Source organism: Cervus canadensis, chromosome 3 (assembly GCF_019320065.1).
Source record: "Cervus canadensis isolate Bull #8, Minnesota chromosome 3, ASM1932006v1, whole genome shotgun sequence".
Classification (NCBI taxonomy): Eukaryota; Metazoa; Chordata; class Mammalia; order Artiodactyla; family Cervidae; genus Cervus; species Cervus canadensis.
The window spans coordinates 51323607-51351563 of NC_057388.1; the positions used below are offsets into that span (position 1 = coordinate 51323607).

General features: G+C 39.6%; 1 protein-coding gene across 3 annotated transcripts in view; it reads right to left on the reverse strand.

The window, feature by feature from the left end:
- Positions 1-26617, reverse strand: part of FOXP2 (forkhead box P2) — a 628727-nt gene extending 602110 nt beyond the window's left edge. For all 3 annotated transcript variants that reach the window (XM_043463145.1, XM_043463144.1, XM_043463146.1), the window contains exon 1: positions 26199-26617. The gene's annotated coding sequence lies outside the window, so the exon portion shown is untranslated. The remainder of the gene's footprint in view (positions 1-26198) is intronic.
- Positions 26618-27957: the final 1340 nt, after the last annotated feature.

The window sequence follows — 27957 nt, forward strand, 5'->3', positions numbered from 1 at the left end:
AGTAAGACAGAGAAAGACAAATATCACACGATAGTGCTTATACATGGAATCTAAAAAAAAAAAAAATGATACAAATAAAGGTATTTACAATACAATACCTACTTATGGTTACCAAAGTGGAAAGGGGGAGAGATGAATTAGGAGTTTGGGAATAAAATATACACACTACTATATATGACACAGATAAGCAACCAGGATTTACTGTATAGCACACTGTATTCACTTATCTTATTATAACCTATAATAGAAAGGAATCCATAAAGAATATATATAAATACATATATAACTGAATCTCTTTGCTGTATACCTGAAACAAGCACAGCATTGTAAATCAACTATATTTCAATATATTTTTTAAAGAGGCTGATTAGCTACAAAATATTTTAGAAATACAATACACTAACACTGCTATTCAAAGGTTCATAGTTATTACAGATCTTTGGATAAGTTTAGTTCAGTTCAGTTGCTCAGTTGTGCCCGACTCTTTGCAACCCCATGGACCGCAGGACACCAGGCCTCCCTGTCCATCGCCAACTCCCAGAGTTTACCCAAACTCATGTTCATTGAGTCATTGATGCCATCCAACCACCTCATCCTCTGTCGCCCCCTTCTCCCCCTGCCTTCAATCTTTCCCAGCATCAGGGTCTTTTCCAATGAATCACCTCTTCGCATCAGGTGGCCAAAGTACTGGAGTTTCAGCTTCAACATCAATCCTTCCAATGAACACCCAGGACTGATCTCCTTTAGGATGGACTGGTTGGATCTCCTTGCAGTCCAAGGGACTCTCAAGAGTCTTTTCCAACAAAACAGTTCAAAAGCCATCAGTTCTTTGGTGCTCAGCTTTCTTTATAGTCCAACTCTCACATCCATACATGACCACTGGAAAAACCATAGCCTTGACTAGACGGACCTTTGTCGGCAAAGTAATGTCTCTGCTTTTTAATATACTATCTAGGTTGGTCATAACTTTCCTTCCAAGGAGTAAGGGTCTTTTAATTTCATGGCTTCAATCACCATCTGCAGTGATTTTGGAGCCAAAAAAAAACAAAGTCTGTCACTGTTTCCACTGTTTCCCCACCTATTTGCAATGAAGTAATGAGATCATATGCCATGATCTTAGTTTTCTGAATGTTGAGCTTTAAGCAAACATTTTCACTCTCCTCTTTCATCAAGAGACTCTTTACTTCCTCTTTGCTTTCTGCCCTAAGGGTGGTGTCATCTGCATATCTGGGGTTATTGATATTTCTCCCAGCAATCTTGATTCCAGCTGGTGCTTCATCCAGCCCAGCATTTCTCATGATGTACTCTGCATATAAGTTAAATAAGCAGGATGACAATATACAGCCTTGATGTACTCCTTTCCCGAGTTGGAACCAGTCTGTTGTTTCATGTCCAATTCTAACTGTTGCTTCCTGACCTGCATGCAGATTTCTTAGGAGGCAGGTCAGATAGTCTGGCTTTCCCATCTCTTGAAGATTTTCCACAGTTTATTGTGATCCACACAGTCAAAGGCTTTGGTATAGTCAGTAAAGCAGAAATAGACGTTTTTCTGGAACTCTCTTGCTTTTTCAATGATCCAGCAGATGTTGGCAATTTGATCTCTGATTCCTCTGCGTTTTCTAAATCCAACTTGAATATCTGGAAGTTCACAGTTCACATACTGTTGAAGCCTGACTTAAGAGAATTTTGAGCATTACTTTACTAGCGTGTGAGATGAGTGCAATTGTGCAGTAGTCTGAACATTCTTTGGCATTGCCTTTCTTTGGGATTGGAATGAAAACTGACCTTTTCCAGTCCTGTAGCCACTGGTGAGTTTTCCAAATTTGCTGGCATATTGAGTGCAGCATTTCCACAGCATCATCTTTTAGGATTTGAAATAGCTCAATTGGAATTCCATCACCTCCATTAGCTTTGCTCATAGTGATACTTCCTAAGGCCCACTTGACTTCACATTCCAGGATGTCTGGCTCTAGGTGAGTGATCACACCATCATGATTATCTGAGTCATGAAGACCTTTTTTGTACAGTTCTTCTGTGTATTCTTGCCACCTCTTCTTAATATCGTCTGCTTCTGTTAGGTCCATATCATTTCTGTCCTTTATTGAGCCCATCAATTCAGCAATAAAAAGATTAGCTGACTCACTTTTGTGTCCCCTCTTTTTCATTCTGCTTTAACTTGGCTTGTTTAGAGAGTTGGTGCTCTAAGAGTGAAGGACTAATCAACTGACTCTGGCTCTGGCTCCCTCCAGGGTTCTGACAGTGGGACTCATGACTAAACTGCTTTCCCTGGCTACATTTGCACCTAAGCCAGTCCAGGCACAAGCTCACTCTTAGCCAAAAGGTATGGTTGTCCTATTTCCCTCCCATCTCTCCTACATTTCCTTTTCTCCCTTCTTCATCAGCTACCTTATAAAATCAGAACTCCATGCTCAAGTGTCTAGCGCATTCTCAAACCCAAAGTTGTACCTATAATTACAAGTTCTTTCTTTCTGTCAACTCAAAGAAAAATATGAGAGGATTTATTTCCTGAGGGAGACTTGAAGAAACTAGGTTTAGAAACCTGGTGATGAAGAGATTCTCTAAGGAGGTGGAGAATTTGCAAAACAAGAAACAGCCTTTTACTGACTGAGTTTCCTAAACTAGGTTGTCCCAACCACAAGCATTCAAAATAAATGAACTAAGTGTTAGTCATTCAGCCGTGCCCAACTCTTTGTGACCCCATGGACTGCACACCATCAGGCTCCTCTGCCACAAAGTAAACTGGAGCGGGATGCCATTTCCTTCTACAGGGGATCATTCTGACCCAGGGATCGAACTCTGGTCTCCTCCATTGCAGGAAGATTCTTTACCATCTGAGCCACCAGGGAAGCCTAAATGAATGGTTTTTGTCTTAACGACTAGTATTCAAACATAATTTCTTATCAAAATTTTCACTGCAAACTGATCAATACTTAGAGCATTATATTCCAATGGGAAGAATTACTCCCAATTTCAAACAGTCAATTGACAAGCCTCAGGAGACTATCTAGACTACAAATATGTTTGGTTGAAAAAGAGTTACTGTAATTCTTCAGATAATTTCCAAATCTTCATTTTATTTTGTCCAATCTTAATCCAGCCACTATGACATAGCATAAATATAGCTCAATGAAGATAAAAGAACAAAAAACTTTGTTAACTGAAATGTCACAGGACAAATTTACACCACATGACAAACTTAAATGTCTCAAGCTTTAAACACATACAACACAACACAACTACTTCTACCTCTTTTCGTCTCTTTCTCTTTCTGCCACCCACACCCTTCCATCCCCAAAACTCCTCCCTTCTCTGTCTTCTTTTAAAGTACGCTAATAGTATTTCCCCCTTTTTATAATTTCTTTTCTACATATGAAACTGCATTCTTCTATTAGATTACTTATAGAAACTTAAAATGCTCACTGGATCAAAAAAACAAAATCAGAAGTGAAAACTATTAGAACTTTATAGAGGTTTGGGATTTATTCTTATAGGAGTATTTATATATTTTATATTCTAAATCACAATTTTATTTCTGATCATCAGTGAAATCTGGGTTCTATTTCAACTCCCTAATTTCCTGAGGGGGGAAAAAAGCTTTATTTTACTCTGCTTCCCAGATGGCTCAGGGGAAAAGAATCCACCTGCCAATGCAGGAGATGTGGGTTCAATCCTTCGGCTGGGAAGACCCCCTGAAGAAGGAAGTGGCAACTCACTTCAGTACTTTCACCTGGGAAATTCCATGGAAAGGGGTGCTTGGCAGGCTACAGTCCATGGGGGTCGCAAAGAGTCGGACACGACTGATCTCAGCACACACACATAATACTTTACTTCAGTGTCTCTAAAGTCTTCTAAAGTTGGTTTTCATACCAGCTTATCTGAATCATCTAAAACATTTTCTAAACAGGCACATTTCTGATCCCTATCCAGAACTACTAATGAATCAGATAATCAAAATCAGACTGGTTAGCAGTTGGACAATTTTCCCCATATGATTCTTATGACCAGCAAAATTATCGCAAATGATTTTTTCACTTATTTATATTATTCTTAAGACATTTCCTCAACAGCACCATCCATAGAATTAAATAAACTTACTATGCTAAAACATATTAGATCTTTTTATTTGAATAAATGTTATTTTCTAGGAATAAAGATTATTTCTTCAGTTAATAACATATTCGATTTGGCCTGCCAGGTGACACTAGAGGTAAAGAACCTGCTTGCCAATGCAGGAGGCAGAGACATGGGTTCGATCCCTTTGTCAAGAAGATCCCCTGAAGGAGAGCATGGCTACCCACTCCAGTATTTTTCCCTGGAGAATTCCATGGACAGAAGGGTAAGGTGGGCTGCAGTCCAAAGGGTCACAAAGAGTCAGACAACGCTGAAGGGACTTCGCATGCCATTTGTCAATTTACTTATGCACTTTACAAGGGAGAATTCAACTGCCATATCAAAAGAAACACTACATTGACTTTAACTTTTACCACCACATATTGAAATTTAAATTAAGAGACTAGTTAAAATGACTAAATATTATTGTTGAAAAATGTGATTAAAAACAGAAACAATGGAATAGCTCTTTACGAAAATAAAGGTTATATATATTAATAGTTTTCCAATTAATTTTTAACTTGTATCACTGTGTCATCAAACAGTATTTTTTTTAATCCTCTAGTTGTATCTCTTCACCTCCTATTAACATTTTCAAAAAAATAAAAAGAGAACTTCACTCTCTGGGTAAGACCATAATAGTTCATTATCTCTGCACATCTCAGCAGCCCCACACCTGACTGCATTAGGTCTTTTTGCACTTTTCATTTTTTTGGTCACAGAAATATTGTAAGTAATGCAATGAAACCACATACTCATCTGTATTTTCTCATACAGCCAATTCCTGACTCATAAATATTTCATTTATTGTTGTTTTAACTCTAAAAGAGATTTGCCTGTATTTTTCAAGCTTTATTTTGAAACCTCTCTCTTCTGAAAGTGATTCTGATCATGACTTTGGTAAACTAACACACACTACCTCATAGAAAGAACTTTGATTCAACACAATGACAGCTACCTAGACCAATGTACTGAAAAATTTTAAGACACAAAAATACAAAACTCACATAATTCTGAACTAAGTTATTTCCCAAGGAAATTCAGTATTATATGATAGAAATATGTTTTCTGATACTTAAAATGGTAGGAACACTGTTTACATAAATGCCTTTAGGTAAAAGAAAGTAAAGAATATGCAAGATGAGTTCAGAAAGGGCATTTGGGGAGTAGGGAATTATTGGTTAGTTAAGAATTAAAAAAATCACAGACTGCTTATTCAAGAAGTTGAATAGTGGAAGCTAAAAAAGATTAAATTCCAAGAAAAAAACAGAAATGATACTGTTCAACTTACAACTCTTCCATATGATAAAGTGACAAATGTTACTTCTAAGTCAAGCCTGTCAAAAGGATATATGTTCTGAAGGAAAAAAACAAAAAAACAGTCAAATAGTCTACTAAGCCCTTTCAGTATAATACATTTGCTCATAGCAAGGAAGAAAGAACATCAAGGGAGAGAACTCTGCTATTCCTCATTCTTAGCCTTTTCATCCATCTTCCCATCTCCTTCAGCTTAGACTGTATAATCTACAAAGTTTACATCAAATATAAGAACAGAAACATTCCCCGAAACAGACCCTGAAAGGTTGGGTCTGTTTTGTTATCTTAAAAATATAAATAAAGAATACCAGAACTTCTAAAAAACATAAAGAGGCACCATGAGCAAATACAGTAGGAGATCCCCCTTACTCAAAAGCACAGAAGCAAAACCTACTTAAACAGACATCTGGCTGATTGAGAACATTTTTGTGATAAGTTTTCAAATTCACGATTGCAGTCAGATACTTCACTCATCTAATCATATCCTGGGCCTCTGGTCTACACATAACCTCATGTACCAAAGAGTAGATAAAAAGCTGTGGGTCATGCCAAAGCTTTGTCTCATACTTAATGTTGCCTCTGCTAGTCACCATGCTTCATGACTCTTCTACTTGTTGGGGAGCTTCCAGATATTTTTGCTTTGCAAAAATCTTACAGATCTTAAAGAAAATGATTTGAACACTATTCTTGGTTCACTGAGAACACTGATGACTCTGCTAGTCATTGTACTTATTATCCAGACTGACACTGCAATAATAAGAATGACAAAAGTTGAGTAACTAATGAAGTCAGTTCAGTTCAGTTACTCAGTCGTGTCTGACTCTTTGCGACCCCATGGACTACAACACGCCAGGCCTCCCTGTCCATCACCAACACCCGGAGTTGACTCAAACTCATATCCATTGAGTTGGTGATGCCATCCAACCATCTCTTCCTCTGTCGTTCCCTTCTCCTCCTGACTCCAATCTTTCCCAGCATCAGGGTCTTTTCAAATGAGTCAGTTATTCCCATCAGGTGGCCAAAGTATTGGAGCTTCAGCTTCAGCATCAGTCCTTCCAATGAATATTCAGGACTGCTTTCCTTTAGGAGGGACTGGTTGGATCTCCTTGCAGTCCAAGGGACTCTCAAGAGTCTTCTCCAACCACAGTTCAAAAGCATCAATTCTTTGACTGCTCAGCTTTCTTGATAGTCCAGCTCTCACATCCATACACAACTACCGGGAAAACCATTGCTTTAACTGGATGGATCTTAGTTGGCAAGATAATGTCTCTGCTTTTTAATATGCTATCTAGCTTTAATATGCTGTCATAACTTTTCTTCCAGAAGCAAGCGTCTTTTAATTTCATGGCTGCAGTCACCATCTGTAGTGATTCTGGAGTCCCAAAAAACAAAGTCTGTCACTGTTTCCACTGTTTCCCCATCTATTTGCAATGAAGTAATGGGATCAGATGCCATGATCTTAGTTTTCTGAATGCTGAGCTTTAAGTCAACTTTTTCACTCTCCTCTTTCACTTTCATCAAGAGGCTCTTTAGCTCTTCTTCACTTTCTGTCATAAGGGTGGTGTCATCTGCATTTCTGAGGTTATTGATATTTCTGCTGGTAACCTTGATTCCAGCTTGTGCTTCAGCCAGTCCAGCATTTCTCATGAAGTACTCTGCATATAATTTAAATAAGCAGGGTGACAATAGACAGCGTTGAGGTACTCCTTTCCCCGATTTGGAACCAGTCTGTTGTTCCTGTCCAGTTCTAACTGTTGCTTCTTGACCTGCGTACAGATTTCTCAGGAGGCAGGTCAAGTGGTCTGGTATTCCCATCTCTTGAAGAATTTTCCACAGTTTGTTGTGATCCACACAGTCAAAGGCTTTGGCAAAGTCAATAAGGCAGATGTGTTTCTGGAACTCTCTTGCATTTTCAGTGATCCAGTGGATGTTGGTATTTTGGTCTCTGGCTCTTCTGCCTTTTCTAAATCCATCTTGAACATCTGAAAGTTCACAATTCACGTACTGTTGAAGCCTGGCTTGGAGAATTTTGAGCATTACTTTACTAGCATGGGAGATGAGTGCAATTGTGCAGTAGTTTGAACATTCTTTGACATTGCCTTTCTTTGGGACTGGAATGAAAACTGACCTTTTCCAGTCCTGTAGCCACTGCTGTGTTTTCCAAATTTGCTGGCATATTGAGTGCAGCACTTTCACAGCATCATCTTTTAGAATTTGAAATACCTCAGCTGGAATTCCACCACCTTCACTAGCTTTGTTCATAGTGATGCTTCCTAAAGCCCATTTGACTTTGCATTCCAGGATGTCTGGCTCTAGGTGAGTGATCATACCATCATGACTATCTAGGTTGTGAAGATCTTTTTTGTACAGTTCTTCTGTATATTCTTGCCCTCTTCTTAATATCTCCTGTTTCTGTTAGGTCCATACCATTCCTGTCCTTTATTGTGCCCATCTTTGCCTGAAATGTTCCCTTGGTTTCTCTAATTTTCTTGAAGAGATATCTAGTCTTTCCCAACAAGACCCAATTTCCCCCTGCGTCAGTCTCTCCCATCAGGAAGCTTCCATAAGCCTTTTATCCTTCTCCATCAGAGGGCAGACAGACTGAAAACAACAATCACAGAAAACTAACCAATCTGATCATAGGGACCACAGCCTTGTGTAACTCAATGAAACTATGAGCCATGCCTTGTAGGGACACCCAAGACGGATGGGTCATGGTGGAGAGTTCTGACAAAATGTGATCCACTGGAGAAGGGAATGGCAAACCACTTCAGTATTCTTGCCTTGAGAACCCCATGAACAGTATGAAAAGGCAAAAAGACAGGACACTGAAAGATGAACTCCCCAGGTCAATAGGTGCCCAATATGCTACTGGAGATCAGTAGAGAAATAACTCCAGAAAGAATGAAGAGATGGAGTCAAAGCAAAAACAACACCCAGTTGTGGATGTGAATGGTGATGGAAGTAAAGTCCGATGCTGTAAACAGCAATACTGCATAGGAACCGAAATGTTAGGCCGATGAATCAATGCAAATTGGAAGTGGTCAAACAGAAGACAGCAAGAGTGAATGTCGACATTTTAGGAATCAGTGAACTAAAATGAAATGGGTGAATTTCACTCAGATGACCATTATATCTACTATTGTAGGCAAGAATCCCTTAGAAGAATTGGAGCAACTGAACTGAACTGAACATATATACAATAACTTGGCATGAAACTAAAATAAAAAGTTTGAGATCAATATCAATATCATATCTACTGAAATTATGAGATATTAAAAGTGAAATTATAAGCTTCCAGTCTCAGAAGACACTAAGAAAACTAATTAGAAAATATCTTAAAAACAAAAAGCATTACACAGGGATTATTTAACCTCAGAACTAATATTACATGGCAAGAAACAGTACAGAAACATGACTCAAAGCTTTAATATTAAATTCTTAAAATGGGCTGTGGCAAATCCTCACCCCAAGCCCCCCCCCCAAAAAAAAAAAAACTAGGAACACTTCAAGATATTTAGATATGGAGAAAATAATAAAGAATATATGAACCTAGTGTTTGGGACAGTGGTAGGTTCTAAGATAACAGAGATACAGTCAAACTTCTTGATTCTTGGGTGGTTTACCTTCTCCACCAAAAAGAAAAGTTATACTAAAATGTAAAATCAAATATGATTAACGAGAAAATCAAAGCTCAGGAATTAAAAAGAGGGCTAAGAGTCACTTTAAATAAGCTCAGGTATGCAGAACCACTAGGTTAAAATTTTAAGGTGTCTAAAAAGCAGCTTGTATATGTTATCACTAAACTATACTTGATAACCTTGAAACAGTTACAAACAACAGAAGAGCAGATGTAACACATAAGAGGGGACAAATGTTATTTTATTTTTTGAAGGTAAAAGGATTCTAGGAAATGAAGATCAGTGATCTTGACATTATTCCCCAACAAAATTCTACAACAGGTTACTAAACAGATGGTTTGTGAGCACTTACATTTAAAAAAAAAAAAAAGCCTGCCATGGATTTGTTAAAAATGTCATGCTAAACCTTGTTTCCTTGTCTCACATGTTATTAGATGAGTGGATCAAAGAAATGCATTGGCTGTACAATGCCTGGACCAAGAAATTATGGAGTAAGTCTTTCTTGGCCAACTGTTAAGTCCATTTCCTATGTAACTTTGGGGGAAATTCTTGGATCAAGAGGCAAATATCATAGATCGGTCAAGTTTCTGCATGTTTTGTGATCAGAGGCACTGACAGCCTTTGTTCTAGACTATCTTTCTCATGGATGTCTGTATACCAAATTGCCTTTGAATATCCATAACACCTCCCCCTGAACAAAAGGAAGGTTTGCTTATAGCCCATTATAAAAGATCAGAGTTCCTAAACTTGCAGTTCCTCATCTGCAATACAGAGTGATACAGAGTGTACAACATGGACTTGGGCCACTCTGTGGAGCCCCTGGTGGACTTATGGGTGCATGCATGCTAAGTCGCTTCAGTCATGTCTGATCTTTGAGACCCTATGGATCATAGCCTGCCAGGCTCCTCTGTCTATGAGATTCCCCAGGCAAAAACACTGGAGTGGCCTCCCCCAGGGGATCTTTCCAATTCAGGGATCAAACCAGTGTCTCCTACATCTCCCGCACTGGCAGGTAGGGTCTCTACCACTAGCATCAATCCCGATCTCCTGCACTGCAGGTTGATTGACCATCTGAGCCACCAGGGAAGCCCCTGGACTTGGGGGATAAGGAACCAAAGCAAGCATAAGGTTCCTGCTCCTCACTGTATCAGGAGTAATAAAGTCCTTTGTCTTCTATAACGCTCCACAAAATAGTGTCTGACTAATTTGTTACCATGCAAGTAAGGAAAAATCTCAGATACTTCACAGTTCTGGACAACCTGACTCAGCTTTGCCATTGGTAAAATGGGGAAATAACAGTATAAATCCTAATAAAGACAGTATGAAAAATAAATTAATTCACACAAATTTCCTAGAAAAGTATCTACTGCTTAATAAATATTAGCCATTATTATAATGACACTTATGATTAATTTCAGATGTATACCAGTAGGTAAATAATCCCATCCAAAGGATTAATGACAAATCAAAAGAGTTCCTACTCACTGAGTTTAGAAAAGGCTCTATTCTTAACCTTGTTCTGATCAATATTTTCAAAAATAATTAAGTAGAGGTATAAAATGTATTAATCAAAATTATGTATGACACAATTGTTAACATAGATAATAGAACCAAGATTTCTAAAAATCTTGATATGCTGAATACACTAAATGATAAAGAAACAAATGTAACAGACATATAAATCCTATTTTTTTTTACAGTATTCAAACTGATATTAATTGTAATTTACATGAAATGAAGCAACATTATAGTAACAATGTAACATGACTGAAAAAGAAACTGCCATTCAGTTACAGAAAAAAATGAAGACAAATTTTCATTGCCTTCTGTGTTGGTCAGAACATATACATGGTATGGTATTTAGCTCTGGATACATTTTAAAGGGAAACTTCAGCAAAGAGAAGCATATCCACAGGAGGGTAATGAGAACTGTGAAGGGTGAAAGAAATCCATAGAGTATATATAAAGGATAACTGAAGAAATATGACTTCTTTATCTTCAGAAAGGTTTATTGATTATAAAAATTTTTTCAGACATCTGCAAAGTTATCTATGTGAGATCGTCTGTGTAAAACCAAAAGATGGAGTTAGAAATAATGGCTAATTGATTCCAATTCAATGTAAGGAAGAACTTTCTATCAATTAAATTTTGTCAATTATTGAATATTACAATTAGTTATTCATTCATGTACATTTTACAAAGCCACTAGCTAGGACTATGAAAATGGGGATTGCCTCTCTCACATGCAGATGTCTTTAAATTACTCATTTCTTACCTGTAAAAAAAGGCAACCCACAGAGGATTTCTCCAGGCATCTTGTGTATTTTCATTCCTGTCTTGCCTCCCTGATTTCTGTTCCATTTCAGTCTAGCTGGCCTCTTCAAAATGACAATCTGTCCTTAGCAGCCCACCTGACTTTTTGATTTGAAAGTGAAAGTTGCTCAGCTGTGTCTGACTCTCTGCGACCCCAAGGACTACACTCCATTAAATTCTCCAGGCCAGAATACTGGAGTGGGTTGCCATGCCCACCTCCAGGGGATCTTCCCGACCCAGGGATCGAACCTTCATCTCTTATGTCTCCTCATTGGTAGGTGTGGGAATACTGGTGAGGGTAGCCATTCCCTTCTCCAGGGACTCTTCCCAACCCAGGGATTGAATCCAGGTCTCCCGTATTGCAGGTGGATTCTTTACCAGCTGATTCACAAGGGAAGCCCAACTTTTTGATTTACCTCTCTGATTATATTATTTTTCCATACACTGCAGTCCATAAGCCATCTGACAGTGGCCCTTGGGTAACAAACTCTGTCCCCATCTCCCACCTGATTTGGAAGGGAGAACAAAAATTTAATTTATTATCTCAAAGGTTTCAATTCTAGGATTCTTGGATTCTTCTTACTTCTTTTGCCATTTACATATGGTGGGTGATCAGTAATCAATGAATAAATGAGTAAGTGACTGAATAAATGAATGGGTATTATTAATCAACTGATAATGAGCTGCTTCTTCTCTAAAAGCTAACTACCTGAATGGGCTGTACATCTCTCACCTTGTCAAACAGATGAAAAGTAGTGAAAAGAACAACAAACACCTATGAGAACAAAGGAAAGAAGTATGAGAACAAGAGAGACTAAGGGTGGAAATAGAAGTGAGAGTAGACAGCTATGGAGGGGACCCCAAATTATTCTCAGAAAAGATCAAATCGTAAAGTCTCTAGTTCTTAAGCCAAGTCAATTTATAAGTCAAAATAAAATGTAATAATCTATAAAATAAACATACTTGAATAAGAAATGAGAGGAGAATTATAAACTCCTAAGAAATTATGATAGGAACAAGTGACTACATTCTCACGAAGGCAAAACTGATATACACAACAATTTGATGAATCTCAAACGCATTAGGCTAGATGAAAGAAGCCTGCCTCTGAAGGTTACATACCGCATGATTAATAACAGAGTTGAATATAATACGTACATATAGATATAGTATATACATATATATTATACATGAGTATTTTATACAATTTGTATAAATACAAGAGTCAGACAGGACTGAAGTATTATATACATGTATATAATGCATATATACATATAACACTTCTCTGTCCAAGGGATTCTCCAGGCAAGAATACTGGAGTGGATTGCCATGCCCTCCTCCAGAGGGTCCTCCCAACCCAGGGATTGAACTTGAGTCTCTTATGTCTCCTGCACTGGCAGGCAGGTTCCTTACCCACTTCCTACTGGGGAAGCCTTATCCTGCCATTTGCTTCAACATGGATAGACCTTGAGCACATCATGCTGAGACAAGTCAGAGAGGTTGTGCTGTCTGATACCACACATAAATGTGGAATCTAACAAAGTCAAACTTGTAAAATCAGAGAGCAAAATAGGTGGTTACCAAGAGATGGGGATGGGGGGATAAGATTGATGTTGTTTAAGGGTACAAACTTGAAAGGAGTAGTAAATACGCCACAGACATTCACTACAGAGTATAATGAAGAGAGGCAACAATATTGCACTGCAATTATGTGATGTGATAGATATGGCTACAATAGAGACCATGTTACATTCTGTAACATGGTGGACATCATAAATGTAAACAGTGCTACAATATCAAATTCACTCAATTAAAAAGACTGTTACCTCTCCCAAAAAACACACTTCAAACAACAAAACTCTAGGGACAGAAAATAGATCAGTGGTTACCAGAGACTACAAGATGAGAGGAGGTGTTGACTAAAATCCACATGAAAATATTTTGGAGCATGATGGAACTGTTCCACATCTTAATTGTGGTAGTGAGTACACAACTATATGTTTGTGAAAACATACAGAACTGTACACTAAAAAGATGTGAACTTTACCGCATATAAATTCTTTAATTAAAACTTGAAAATTTATAGAGCTTAAAACAAATGTGTAAAGCAGATTAATTAAAATATATTTTGTGTTGTTAATAAAGCACAATAAAATCATAGCAATATTTTCTTAGATCAGTTTCCCAAGGCAAAAGAAATAAAAGCAAAAGCAAATGAGAAAAAAATGGAACCTAATCAAACTTACAAGCTTTTGCACAGTTAACGAAGCCATCAACAAAACGAAAAGACAGTCTATGAACTATGAGGAAACATTTGCAAATGACATGACCGACAAGAGTTTAATTTCCAATATATGCAAACAGTTCATACAGCTCAATATAAAAAAAAATGCAATCAAAAAACGGGCAGAAAACCTAAACAGACATTTCTCCAAAGAAGACATACAGATGGCCAACAGGCACATGAAAATATGCTCAAGGTCACAAATTAGTTAAAAGCAAATCAACACTACAGTGAGGCATCACTTCACAGTGGTCAAAATGGCCACGAAAGTCAAAAAGTCTACAAATAATACAGAGTTCCTGGTAGCCTAATGGTGAAGAGTCCAGGCTTTCCCTGTTGTATGACCCAGGTTCAATCCTGGTCCGGGAACTGAAATCCTGCAAGCCACACATGAGGTGGCCAAAATTAAAAAAAAAAAAATGTCTACAAATTATAAATGTTAGCGAAGATGTGAAGAAAAGGAGATCCTCCTTCAGCATTGGTGGAAATGTAAATTGATGAAGTCACTTTGGAAAACTGTAGTGAGGTTCCTTAAAAAACTAAAAACTACTATATGATACAGCAATTCCATTCCTGGATATATATATTTGGAGGAAACCAGAATTTGAAAAGATACATGCACCCCAATGTCCATAGCAGCGCTGTTTACAATAGACAAGACATGGAAGCAACCTAATCATCCATCAACAGATGAGTGAAGATATAGAGTGAGTGAGTGAGTTAGTGAGTGTGTGTGTGTACACAATGAAATGTTATTCAGCCATAAAATAATGAAATACTGCCACTGTAGCACATGAATGGACCTACAGATTATCTTACTAAGTGAAGTAAATCAGACAAAGATAAATATCATACATGATATCACTTACATGTGGCATCTTAAAAATAATACAAATGAGTTTATTTACAAAACAGAAACAGACACACAGACATAGAAAACAAACTGTGGTTACCAAAGGGGAAAGGAGGATGGAGGGAGGGATAAATTAGGGGTATACAATTAACAGATATAAATTATTATATAAAAAGTAAACAAGGATTTACTGTATAGCATAAGGAACTATATTCAATATTTTATAATAAACTATAAGGGAAAATAATCAGAATATATAACTGAATCACTTGCTATATACCTGAAACACAATATTATACATCAACTATAGTTCAATTAAAAATAAAAAGATTACATCTGATAGTCTTCTTATAAAAAAAAACCAACATATTATGTCTGATATTTAAACAACTTTGTAAAGATGAGCATTTAAAATATAACTTGTAAGAGTAATAAATCACAGTGAAAGTAACAAGTAACAATTCTGAGAGAAAATTATCAGGATCATTTCTACAACATAGTAGCCAATACCTTATTTTAAAATGAAACATCAAATGTATAGCCAAATAGCTTTGTAAAAATAATCAAATATATTTTCACTGTCTTATAAGTAGACATGTAAAAATAAAATAATCATTTGTATTCTATTTTAAATGTCCTCTCAAAAAAATGTAATTCCAATAATAAGAAAATAAGCATTAAATGCTGCTGCTAAGTCGCTTCAGTCGTGTCCGACTCTGTGAGACCCCAGAGATGGCAGCCCACCAGGCTTCCCCATCCCTGGGATTCTCCAGCAAGAACACTGGAGTGGGTTGCCATTTCCTTCTCCAATGCATGAAAGTGAAAAGTGAAAGTGAAGTCGCTAAGTCGTGTCGACTCTTACCGACCCCACGACTGCTCGGGCTCCTCCATCCATGGGATTTTCCAGGCAAGAGTACTGGAGTGGGTCGCCATTGCCTTCTCCGAAGCATTAAATATTTTATTGTTTATTTATTCATAGCTTATTACCATATATTCTCTATTATTGTACATTTGCCCTTAAAATTTGATCTTCTATAGTCATAAAAACAAGTTGTCTCTCAAAATAAAAACAATACTTATAATAATGATGTTCCTTTAATATAATAATATGAGTAAGCAAGTACTTAGTCACATTTTAGCATCTAGCATCATTTCAGTCCAGTGGGAATGAGATTCTCCAGGACACAATTAGAGGGATATCAAAGAGAACACCTATGTAAAATCAAATACCAATTAGAAATAAAAAATTACACTGCGTTTCTTCTACTTGTGGAATAGTTTCAGCAACAGACATGCAGAACTAGGGACAGTTTGAAATTACTGAAAATTACAAAAAAGCACAGAATTGGAAGTCATACAAGGGCAACCTAAAAGCATAGTTTTCTGAAAGTAGAGAAATATTATAAATAGATCAAGAAAATATAAATTTAAAAGTACTTTCTTTGGGACAACACAAAGGCTGCCAAATGAACTTTATTTTTAGTTACAGGAGTATACATTCTCTATTAACAGGGGTCCCCAACCTCCAGAATCTAATGCCTGACGATCTGAGTTGGAGCTGATGTAATAACAATAGAAATAAAGGACACAATAAATGTAATGCCCTTGAATGATCCTGAAAGCATTCCCCCCGCCCCACCCATGGTCTGGAAAATTTGTCCATGAAAATGGTCCTAGGTGCCAAAAAGGTTAGCTCTACAACATACAGCAAGATAAAATGTACTGAAAAATAAACATTTGCAAGCTTACATCACTACTAAAAACTACTGCAATTCATAATCCCCTACCTTCTGAGATGCCATCTGTGGCTCCTTATTTGTCTACATATAGGCTAATTTGTCACAAGGAAAGTAGCCATAATGAGGAAAGACACTACACTGCACACAGGACGGCATGCTTCACGGGGCACGTACACTTGGTGTAAACGCATGCATCACTTGTCTCGGGGGTGGGGCACAAAGCAGCGAAGGAATAACTTAGATGAGGCTCTAAAGACTTTTCAGCAGTTCTTTGGGGAAGAAAAACAGATGTCTCAAGAAATGTGGGGCCAAACTTCCTACGTGGTGCACTATATAAACCCTTGTGTTACTCACTCCCTTTAAGCCAAACCGCAGCAAAGACATGCAGCTCCCTACAGTTGGGAGTTGCGTTTTAATGTAGCACAGCGCACAGACTGGACCATGAGGCAGCCCAGCATTGTATGTGGGTTCTAAAAAATGTGTGTGTGCGCGAGTGTGTGTAAGGTCCATTAAAAAGGAGAGCTCTAATTTTACAAAGACAAAGCTTATCAAACAGCTCATCCAACTGTACATTTTATTTCTGGATTGATGCCACCAAAAGCTAAATATGTGACTGACCACAGGACCAAGGCAAAAGTGTAAAGAAATGAATATTTATGGGATGTTAATGGTATGTGCTTCAGGGAACAGGATGCCAGGCAATTATTTATTTTTCTCAACCCTGACATGACCAACTCCACATGCACTCACTTCTCTCCGTCTCAGCATCCTGGTTAAATAAGGTGAGGTTCCTTTGTTGACTGGGAAGGAGGCAAGTGATGTGAAAATTCCAAGTGGGCTAAGAAAAGTGAAGAAAAGTGCATTTTAACTGAGCCCCCTGGGTTTCATAAGCAAAGATATTTGTGGTAATTTTTTGTTGGTTTTAATTGTCTTTATTTTAGGAATTATCTTTTTCTCCCAGTCATTCTTACCTGTGTGTTTATATTGTAGTAAGAGACAACCTGTTTACAGCTTCAAATTTGACTTATGTACATCATAAAAGGTTTCAGTTGAAACTAACCTAAAAACTAATCCAATCTCTTTTTAATTTTGAAGAAAAAGATCCACCCAATATTGCACAATAGTTGAAAGTCAGACTAAGAAACAGAACGCAGGTCTCCTGGCACTCACTGTGGAACTCTGATCAGTAAACCAAGCAGGCCATTTTACTATCTGAGGTAATTATGCTTTCCAGAAGGAGTCATTTTCATTCACATTCTAGTTGCATTACCATTATCAGAGAAAGCCTTTAATAAAAAAAAAAAAAAATTCCTGCTTGGAACAAGGAAAAGAGAATACATTGGGACCTGGAAGAGCCAGATGGTGACAAGGAGGGCAATGAGTACCTAAGGACCAGGATTTAAAAAAAAAAAAAAAAAAAAACCCAGAAAGCATAAGTTAGTAAGTTTTTTGAAAGGAAAAAGTGAGGTAATAATATAATAAAGCCAGACCGTGTCTTTCTTCAGAGTTTTTCAAGGACCACACATTCACTCATGATATAATAAGATATCAGAATTATTCTGAAAGATCTCATAATTTGTCTCAAAGAGGAAAGAGAAACAGGGAAATGAGATGAAGTAGGCAAAGAGAGGCCTCTTTCCTCATTATCAATAGTGAAGATTACATGCCCCTTTCTCAAGATATTTAGAACAAAACTGCTAAGCAAGTTAATACAAATTTTAAATATGTACATAGTATGTGAAGGAACTCTACAGGACATTAGATTTATGTGAATAAAATGTGTGGATCCGTGTGGTATTATATGGAGAGTTCTATCACTCATTCACCCCCCAGCTGTAGATGTCCCAATGTGACCTGCACAAGCTAAAGAACAGGATTTTAAATTCAGAAAGATGGACTTTCCAACAAATCGTAAATTCTTAACCTGCTCTGTTAAAGATTGATACTGTAAGAATGAAAGAAAAGATAAGTTATAAACGATGGTATATGTGCCAATGCAATGAAAGTAAAACTGTCTAATTATACTACAGGATAACAACAACACTCTAGATATGGTTTTAGAAAAGACCCTGACTTAACCCATTCCCCTCCCTCTTTCCTCACCAACCCCCAGAAACAATTTGAATGCCCATGTTGTACTCATAGTATAACCATTAGAAACATCTATATACACTAATTATGCTACTCATATTAAGATGTTGTTGTTGTTGTTGTTGAGCCATGTCTAACTCTTTGGGACCCCATGAACCATAGCACACCAGCCTTCCCTGCCCTTCACGATCTCCTGGAGTTTGCTCAAATTCATGTCCATTGAGTCAGTGACGCCATCCAACTATCTCGTCCTCTGCCATCCCCTTCTCCTCCTGCCTTCAATCTTTCCAGCATCAGGGTCTTTTCCAATGAGTCGTCTCTTTTTTATCAGATGGCCAATGTATTGGAAACTCAGCTTCAGCATCGGTCCTTTCAATGAATATTCAGGGTTGATTTCCTTTAGGATTAATTGGTTTGATCTCCCTGCAGTCCAAGGGACTCTCAAGAGTCTTCTACAGCTCCATACTTTGAAAACATCAATTTTTCAATGCTCAACCTTATTTATGATCCAACGCTCACATTCGCACATGACTACTGGAAAAACCATAGCTTTGACTATATGGACCTTTGTCAGCAAAGTGATGTCTCTGCTTTTTAATACACTGTCTAGGTCTATCATAGCTTTTCTTCCAGATACAATGACGAGTTCTATGATTAAATATGTCAGTTCAATGGTCCTAAGCATTATTATGTTGAAGCACTCAACTACTGTGCATTTTTTGTCCAAAAGCATTAATATCTACTCAGAACTTTCAAATTAAGCTATATTCTCAGGTCAAGAATAAAAAAGAGATACAGAAAACTGAACTTTCAGCATACCTACCCAAGATGACAGTCATGTCTCGGCCAATACAGTAATGAACAGTTTCCTAAATATGGTATAGGATGGGTGCAAGATAAAAAAGGTGAAAAGGAATTTCAATGACACACATACACAAAATGGAACAATGATACAGACAGAAGTACCCTGCTGGACTTCCACAAAGTCATACATTCCTCAATTCAATATTTAGTTTTAGAGTTCCTACCAAGTACAAGGCATGTTCTAAACACTGGATTAGAACAGTGCCCAAAAGAAAACTTTGTATCCATGGAATACACATTCTCATTGAGACTATAAATAAAGAAACAATCTTTTTAAAGGCAGTTGATAGTGCTATAAGGGAAATTAACATATGATAAAGGTGACAGAGCATGAACAATGCTGATTTGTTATTTTAGATATGACAATCAGAGAAGGCTTCCATAAGGATATGTTTGAGCAGAGATTTGAAGTTAGTGAAGACACCTGAGGGCAGAGCATTACCGCAGACAGAGAAAAACTCTGATGTAAGAAATAGCTGATCCCATTCTGAGGAATGTCGAGGAAGTCAGTGTCTAGGGTTGACTGAACGAGAGGAAAATGATAGGAAATACTGTGAGACAGAGAGCAGAGGTCAAATAAAACGGACTTTAGTAAGGTCCTTGACTTTTATTCTCAGAGACATAAGAAGTTGTTGGAAGATTTATATATACCTTTCAAGAGTGACATAATCAGATAGATATATCTTCAAAAGGTCACTGCTACTTGGAGAATAAACTGCAGTACCTGAAGGGAGAAAAGGGGGAAAATTAAGTAGCTATTGCATCAAATCAGGAAGTAGCTGATGGTCTACCTGATCAGACTGGTAATGAGGGGGTAATAATTAGGTGTATAAAACAAGAGTTTGGGGGACATAATTTAGCTAAAGTAAAAGACCTACTGAGAAAGGGGGGAAAAATGAAGACAAAAAGGAAATGAAGAGCTAGCTACAGGCATACAAATATAGATCAACCAAATCCTGGAACATAAATTTGGGTGAAGTAATGGTGAGGAATATTTTTTAAGGATGTTGGGGATCTTTTTTCTTTTTTAAATGAGATGATTTTATGACAGTCTACATATGCTAAGATGTTAAGATATTTGGATTAGTGTACTATAAGTTTCTCCTCTCTATCTGCCAGCAAGAAATTTTATAAACACTTTCTCTGAAATATGTCTACCACAAGATTTTTTCTTACCCCCTAAAATACACTTTAGGAAACTTTGTTATTTTTTCCTTAAATTGAGAAAAAGTTGCAAAGTGGTAGTTCTGTATGTGTACCAAAATGATACAAAACAAAAATGATGCAAAAAAGAAAACTTTCACAGAAAATAGCATCATAAAAGTTGAGAAGAAAGAAAAGAAAGAAATGGATACCAGATAAACTATGTTCTTTGCAGTAGTTGCATCCTTTCTTTGAGGAATTTAAAGTTAAATGTCTTTAACCGGTTTTAAAAAATTTTTATGATAGTTTCATGGCACAAATCTTTCAGACTTGTTACAAAGAGCTTTAAAAAGCAACACTAAAAACTTAAATTTTAAACCAACATTATCTTCCACAAAGAATATTTTAAGGCTTCTAAGACAGAAATCAAAGGAAATTGAGGAACATTAATAAACTAAAAATGCTGAGAGCTTTTAAACCCCTGGGGATTCATTTGCTTCATAGCAGTGTGCTTTTTCAACATTTAAATTTTATATGCTCTTGCTAATGAAAATAATTTGCTACAGCAGAAAGGAATGAAGATGTCAGCTCAGTATGACATATTTATCAATATAATGGAAAGGTATGTTCTGAAGATCCTTGATGGATTCCAGGGGAAAAAAATAGTGTACAACTGTTTGGGAAGTTGAATTCAATCAGTAGAATATAGTTCCAAGAGCACATATTTCAAATATCAAGGAATTCAAAAACTGAACTTGGACTCCACAGATAATTTGTGGACAAATGGATTTTTTAATAAAATGTCACATTAAAATGCATTGATTTATATAAATTGAGGGAATGTAAGAATTCAAATTGTTCATGGAAAGGAAACTGGGCAAATGATCAGATACAAGTCAATTCAGAGAGAGTAAACAAATGTTCACAATCCCAAAATGAAAAAGTATTAGGATTCAATGTGAACTATAAGCTACAAATCATTACAACATAAAGTTGTTTTAAAATGAAATAGGAGTGATACAAGCATACCTGATTTTACAGTATATTTTAATTTGGCTGCTGGACAAAATTTTGCCCAAATAAACAAATTCCTAGTCACTCCAATTACAAAATTGGGATTATGCGCCTAAAAATAATTAAGCCAATACTTAACATCACAATTGATAAGACAGCAAGTCATTTAGAGAAAAAAAACAGTTGAAATAAAAACTATTGCTGCAAATAAGTCACCCACATACACAAGTTTACTTTTTATTTTAACATTAATAGTGTTGGAACATAATAAATCTAAATTTTCTCTGAGGATATCTCTCCAGCATCTCAATATTCTAACATTGACCTGTTAGCTATAATATCTCTTTATATTTCACCAAAGTTACTCTCCTTTTTATGTATTTTGTCTGGAAAATTGGGGGCACGGACTAGATGGAAATACAGGGCAAAGCAAAGAATATATATATAACAATACATTAGAGGTAACGATAAGACAGAAGTAAATAGGCAAGTGGCAAGTAAGTATCATTTAATAGATAGGAACACCTACAAGGAAAGACTATTCTACTTATTAGTATTTATGTAATTCAACAGTAATGAATTTTCATATAACCAATTCTGGACTTTAAAAAAAGTAATGATATGTTTAAGCAACCCTCCTAACTATGCTTAGTTAAGGTGTTAAAAAATAGTTATGAGACAAATGAAGTAGCTAACATTTGGAACAACTTCATAAGAAAGCAATGAAAATGACTTAAGCCTCATGGGGGAAAAAAACCCAAAGAACTTAAATTATTTTTACCTGATAACACTCTGAAAGTGTTATGCCTGGAGTCCAAGTATTGAATACGTTAAGAGATAAATGTCCATGGCATCCAAAAAAAGAGGAGACATTAACTATGGCATACAAAATTAAAATTACTCATTAAACTATCTGTGGACCATAAGCACTGGAATTTGTTTAAGTAAAGTTTCAAGCACCTGGATTACTTTTTCAGAAGGCTTAAGAAGATAAACAACAATCTTTCTGGGTTGGATTTGATCAAATTTGTTAGAACTCTATGAATTAAGGACTACATAAATAAAGTTATTTTCAAAAATCTATGCAAATCTTAAAATCTCACTGGGCCTAGGTTAAGAAATAAACTTTCTTTTATCAAAGGGCAGAATGAATCTGGGCACTGGTTAGAACATTTTAGATTCATTCATTTATCACTAAGAGTACTATGATCTATCACAGAGTTAAAGAAAAAAATAACTGTGCCATGAATTAGTATTCAGTAATTATAATGAAATTAACATCATTTTGGAATTCAACAGTGATTTGTAACATTGTTTAGCAACACTCTTGCCAAGAGAACTTCTTTGAGTCAGTGATCTCTCTGACTTAACTGAGAGACAGAAATACATGACCATTTCCATCATTCCGTTTTCTATCAATATTATAACTAATAATTGATCTAACATGGGAGTGTCAACACAGAATGATAAGGCAGAGCAACATAAATCTTTAAATGTATCACAAATAATATTTCTTTTATGTAATTAAGTACCATATCCCTCAGCATGTTCTCTTAAAATAAAATGTCTGGTAAATTTATCTGGTTATGTTCAGTATTTTATTATATGCTCTATAAGTCTCAATCAAGCCATGAAGGCATTTTCACATATTTAAATATACTTTTCATAGAGTACAATTCTAATAGTTATGCAAAGAGAGTTGTTTTGTGTTTCTGAGTCTTTGCTTGTACAAAAGGAATGTAACTTTTCATTATAGGTTACCTGTGATTTTAATGTTCACCTTTCTACCTAGTTTTATAATGTGTCACATACAACAATTTACCCCTATTTTAAGTTTATAGAATACTACAAGGATTTTTTTTTTCAAGCAAACCCACTACACTACCATCAGTGCAAAGAAATGAAACTGGAATGACAGTTTACTCAGATATAACTATTAGTAAGTCTATTCACATCATAATGTCATTAAAGGTCTCTTTTCACTTGAATATTCAGTTCTGGAATTCCCATCACGCTGAATCCTAAAGTATAAGTTGAGAAATTTTGAAAAATAGCTTAAAATAGTTCATAATTGTTATTTGTATATATTTCCCTTTTTTTCTATTTTGGTATTAACTGTAATGTAATGGTAATTTAATAAACTATCTATAAAAAAGAAAAGTTATTGTACTCATATTTAAACTGAATTTAAAAATTATTCCCTTAATTTTTTGTATTCTTGTACTTAAAAAGTGAACTTTAAGATGATCTTTAAAAATTGAGTGTCTTCTGTCACTTAACAGGGCTGTATCATCAGGTTTCTAGTCTCTTCTTTAAAAGTTAGTAATTTAATCACAATTAAACATTTCTCTCACTTAGTTTCAGATAACAATGAAGCAGTGGGTTTCTTAAAGTAGTACTGAAGTAAGCAACTACTAAATATGGGTCTAGGCTAGAAATAAAAATGGAAGGAAGGCAGAAAGAGGGAGAGGGAGAAGGAAAGAAGGAACAAGGGAGGGAATGACTTTAAAAGCTTTAAAGCTGAAAATGACATTTTACGAACCTAGTGATCACAGTGTACATAACTTCATACCCACTTTATTAATGCATACACAAATAAGTCAAAATTGTAAATAACTGTTTAGCAGTATTAAACAAACACTACATTTTAAAATTCCAGGACACTGAGAATGTACCCATCCATAACTCACAGTGACAGAAAAGATAAACAGGACTTTTGACAACATAAAACATTTCCTGAGGTATGCCATAATGCAAAATTGAAGATGAAAATACCTCAAAGCTCATCTTTGTTTAGTGTTGACCTCTAGCATAGACGCTATTAAACACACCCCTTCCGTCTCCACTGAAGCCTAAACAAACTGTTTGAATTAGGAGAGTGTGCAAAGATGTGCCTTCCAGGCAAACTTTTGTTTTCCAAAAGTAAATCTCCCCAAATACTTCCAGCTGGAAAACGTCCACTTGAGCTACTTGACACTAGAGCTTCACTTTCTCACCTTGGCTTACCTGCTACTACTTAATTATTCTTCTAAGCAGGCTCTGGGCAAGTTGGGGAGGTGGCTCTTTCAGCACTTCTGAATCCATGATGAATAGAAATACACACACCTAACACACTCCCACAGGTCTTCCACGCCCTTTCTCCTTCCCGCCCTTCTGAGCACTCGCGTCGTGAAAGCCTGGCCACCTGGGAGCAAACAGTACTCGAGGAACAATCCTCAAGATCAAGAAACTGACTGGATTTCAACAAGTGGTGAGAGAAAATGGTAGGGGGGAGGTGTGTGGCGGGAGGCATAGGAGCACTACAGACAGCAGCTGTCCATTAAGTGGTTTAAATCTGTTGGTTAAAAAGCTGAATAAACAAATACACAGATGGGTCTAGCTCCTTGGGGATTCTGGAATTTGAGGAGCCTCCCAAGCGGTATCCAGTTCTGCCTCTCTCGCCCTCTCCCCGTGCAAAATGCGCGCGAGTTCCACTCTCAAATGCTCCAGACTCGCACGTGCCTTTCGCTCCCGTTGTTCCTAATTATTCCACCCGCGCGCCAGGTGCTCTGAGAGACTCACCTCAGAGACTGCAGAGTCTGAGGACAGGAGGGCAACTTTTCCTCCCTGCTCTAGACCTACCCGAACACCCACGGCATGGGACAGGTCCCCGCAGACGCTAGCCCCCAGGTCAGGGTGTCGGGGCGCCTTCTGGCCGGCGGGGCGGGGAGAGGCGTGCGGGAGACACGCGGGCGCGGCCACCCAGTGGGTCCGGCCCGCGCCGCCGCCGCACGTGCGCCGCCGCGAGCGCGAAGGGGAGCCGGGCCCCGCGCTCCTCACGGTCAAAGTCAACCCAGCGCATCTGCCTGCCCTCCGCTCGTCCGGGGCCTCCGCGGACTTACAGGTAAAAGTCAACCGAGAAGCCTTCCTTTTCTCCGAAAGGTATCTGCGCCCATCCCTCGTCCCCTCCCTGAAGAACCCGGAGGCGCGATTTCACCCCAAACCCACCCTCGGAGTAGGGAGACCTCGCCAAAGCGGAATAAAAGTAAGACCAGGACATATCCCGGGTGAAGCGGGTCCTGCTAACCGTGGACAGGGGAAAGAGCGCGAGCGGGGGCAGCAGTCGAGATGCACGACCATCCCCAAGTGTCACTAGGGGCCAGGAGTTTCTTCACTGGAGAAGCAGGAGTGCCCCTTCTCTGCCTCCATTCCCCAAGAAGTACTTGTGAAATGTACGCTGAAGTGTCTAACTTAGAGACGAGAAGCGTGCACTTGCCCAACGGAGTAAATAAAGGTCAGCAGTTGGACAATAAAGTATGTGCTTCCAAACGCCAGATGTTTTTACTGTTGTTTCTCCTCCTCGGGGGTGGGGGGGGGAGCGGAGAAGAGGGAAGAGACAACACACAATAAAAATAAAAGTAAACAAACACATCTGCTGTTTCCACACACATTTTCCTCCAGCCGCGGTCTGGAGTGTCTGTTGCCGGACAAGGCAACATCTTTCGAATACAAAACTAAAAATCATCCGTGAGCCAAAGGCAGCCTCCCTTCTCTCGACGCCCCCTTCCCCTCAGCACAAAGCTACATGAAAAAGAACAACAAGTGGTGATGTTAGGTCCGGAACGCGACCCCGATGCCGAGCCGAAATTTGACACATGTCACACCCGCCCAACCGCGCCGAGCTCAGCGACTGGGGCGAAACTTTGCTGCCGCCGCCCCGGGAGCAGCGCGGAGCAGAGTAAAGTCGCAGCCCGGCCCGGCGTAGAGGTGGCGGGGACGGCGTGAGGGGCGGAGGTGCAGCGCGCCAGAGTGAGGGTGAAGAAACTTACCGCGACCGGGGACGCTGGGCAGCGTCCCGGGAGGTGGCACCCGCGGCGCCGAGGCAGAAGCCCACAAACAACACACCCACGCGCGAGTCCCGGCAACTGCTGCCGCGAGTCGGGGCGCGCCCGGGAGGGGGGGCTGGAGGAAGCCGCAGCTGGCGGACGCGGCCGCCGCATAAATAACCCGGACCGGCGCTCACGGGCTGGCTGCGCGGGGTTGGAGCCGGGGCGCAGCGGCCGCCGCAGAGCTGCACGCGCCGGCGTGTCTCGCGCTTTCTCGGAGGCTCGCGCTGTCTCGCGCTGCCGCTCCCCCCACCCGGATCTGTATGTGTGTGTGTCTGTATGTGTGTGTGTCTCTATGTGTGTGAGTGTGCGCTGGCGGGCGCGCGCACCCGGCCGCGCGCGCGTGTTGTTGGCAATGCAAACTGTACACACACGGCGCACGGAGCCGCCTCTTCTCGGCGGGGCGGGGTGGGGGAAGGGACGCCTCCGAGGAGTCTGAAGAACTGCTGGGCCACTTGTTTGTTTTTGTTTTACTTTGCCTTGTTATTGTTGACTGTTGTTGTTGATCCCCGAAGTGGTTTGGAACCAGCTGGCTAGGATGCCCGTCACCCCAGCCACCTATCTCCCCGCGTTCCCCCAACTTCTTGAAGGGAGGGGGAAGCGCGGCGCAGAATATTGTTCGGCTTTGCAGTGGAGCCTCCTGGCTGACGTCAGGTCCACCTGCTCTGTAAACAACTCGCTGGAGAACTTGTTTGTTCGGCGCCAGATCTTCCCCCACCCCCACCCTTCTCCCCACCTCCTGCTCCGCCCCCTCCCGCTCGGCCCAGACGGCGAGTCGGGGAAGGGGGTGGGGAGGGAGGAGAGAACAAAACCTTATGCCGTATTGGCAAAGCCGAGTTGTGTCTGCTGCTTCTTGGCAGTCCCCAAAGTACGTCCTCTCAGCAGACGGAGCTGCTGGCAGATGAAACAGGGAATTCCAAGTGAAGTGCAGGAAGCCTCGAAGGGATCCAAAGCCCTCGGTGGCAAGGAGTTAAAGTACTCGAGAGTCAGAAAGGGAGACCCAAGAGTGCGTTAAAACGCTGACTGGCCTTTCTTTTCACGGTCTGCGCCTCTGCGGCCTGGGGTGGAGAGGCCGAGAGTCTTTCTCACTCCTCATTGTTGTCGGGCTCCTGTCTCACTTGGACCCGGGACTTCTCGGGCTTCCTCGTGGCCCCCCGGCCCTGGTCACCGGCTCGGCGCCGGGCTGCGGGCCGGCCGGGGCGGAGCTTAGAAGGAAGGGGTTGCCGAGCTGAGACTTTGGGGGTCCGAGGCTCTCGAGACGGGCCTGTCAGTGACTGAGGGGAGCAAAGTAACCGGAATGAAAGGAAAGAAGAAACTGCCAGAACTGCCGCTTGCACTTCAAAGCCGAGACGCCGGCGTGGGGAGTGCGCGGGCCCAGCCTCCAGCGCCCGAGTCCCCGCTCTCGTCCGTGGGGTGTGCCTCGGCCAGGTCCCACGCGGGGCCGAGGGGGGACGGGACGGGCCCGGATGGGACGCGTGGCCCGAGTGGGGGCGGGGGGCAGTTCAGGAGCCCGCATTCCACCGCGGCTCCCGGCAGGCCGTTCCTCCCGCGGCTGCCGCCAGCCCCTCCCCTGGCCGCCGGCCGCGCGACCCTCCACCCTGCCGCGTCCTCTGCGCGCCGCGGCGGAACCGGCCGCTCTGCCCGCACTTCAGTCGCGAAGCGCGGCGTTCCGAGAGGCGCGGAAACTTTCCTCCAAATTGCT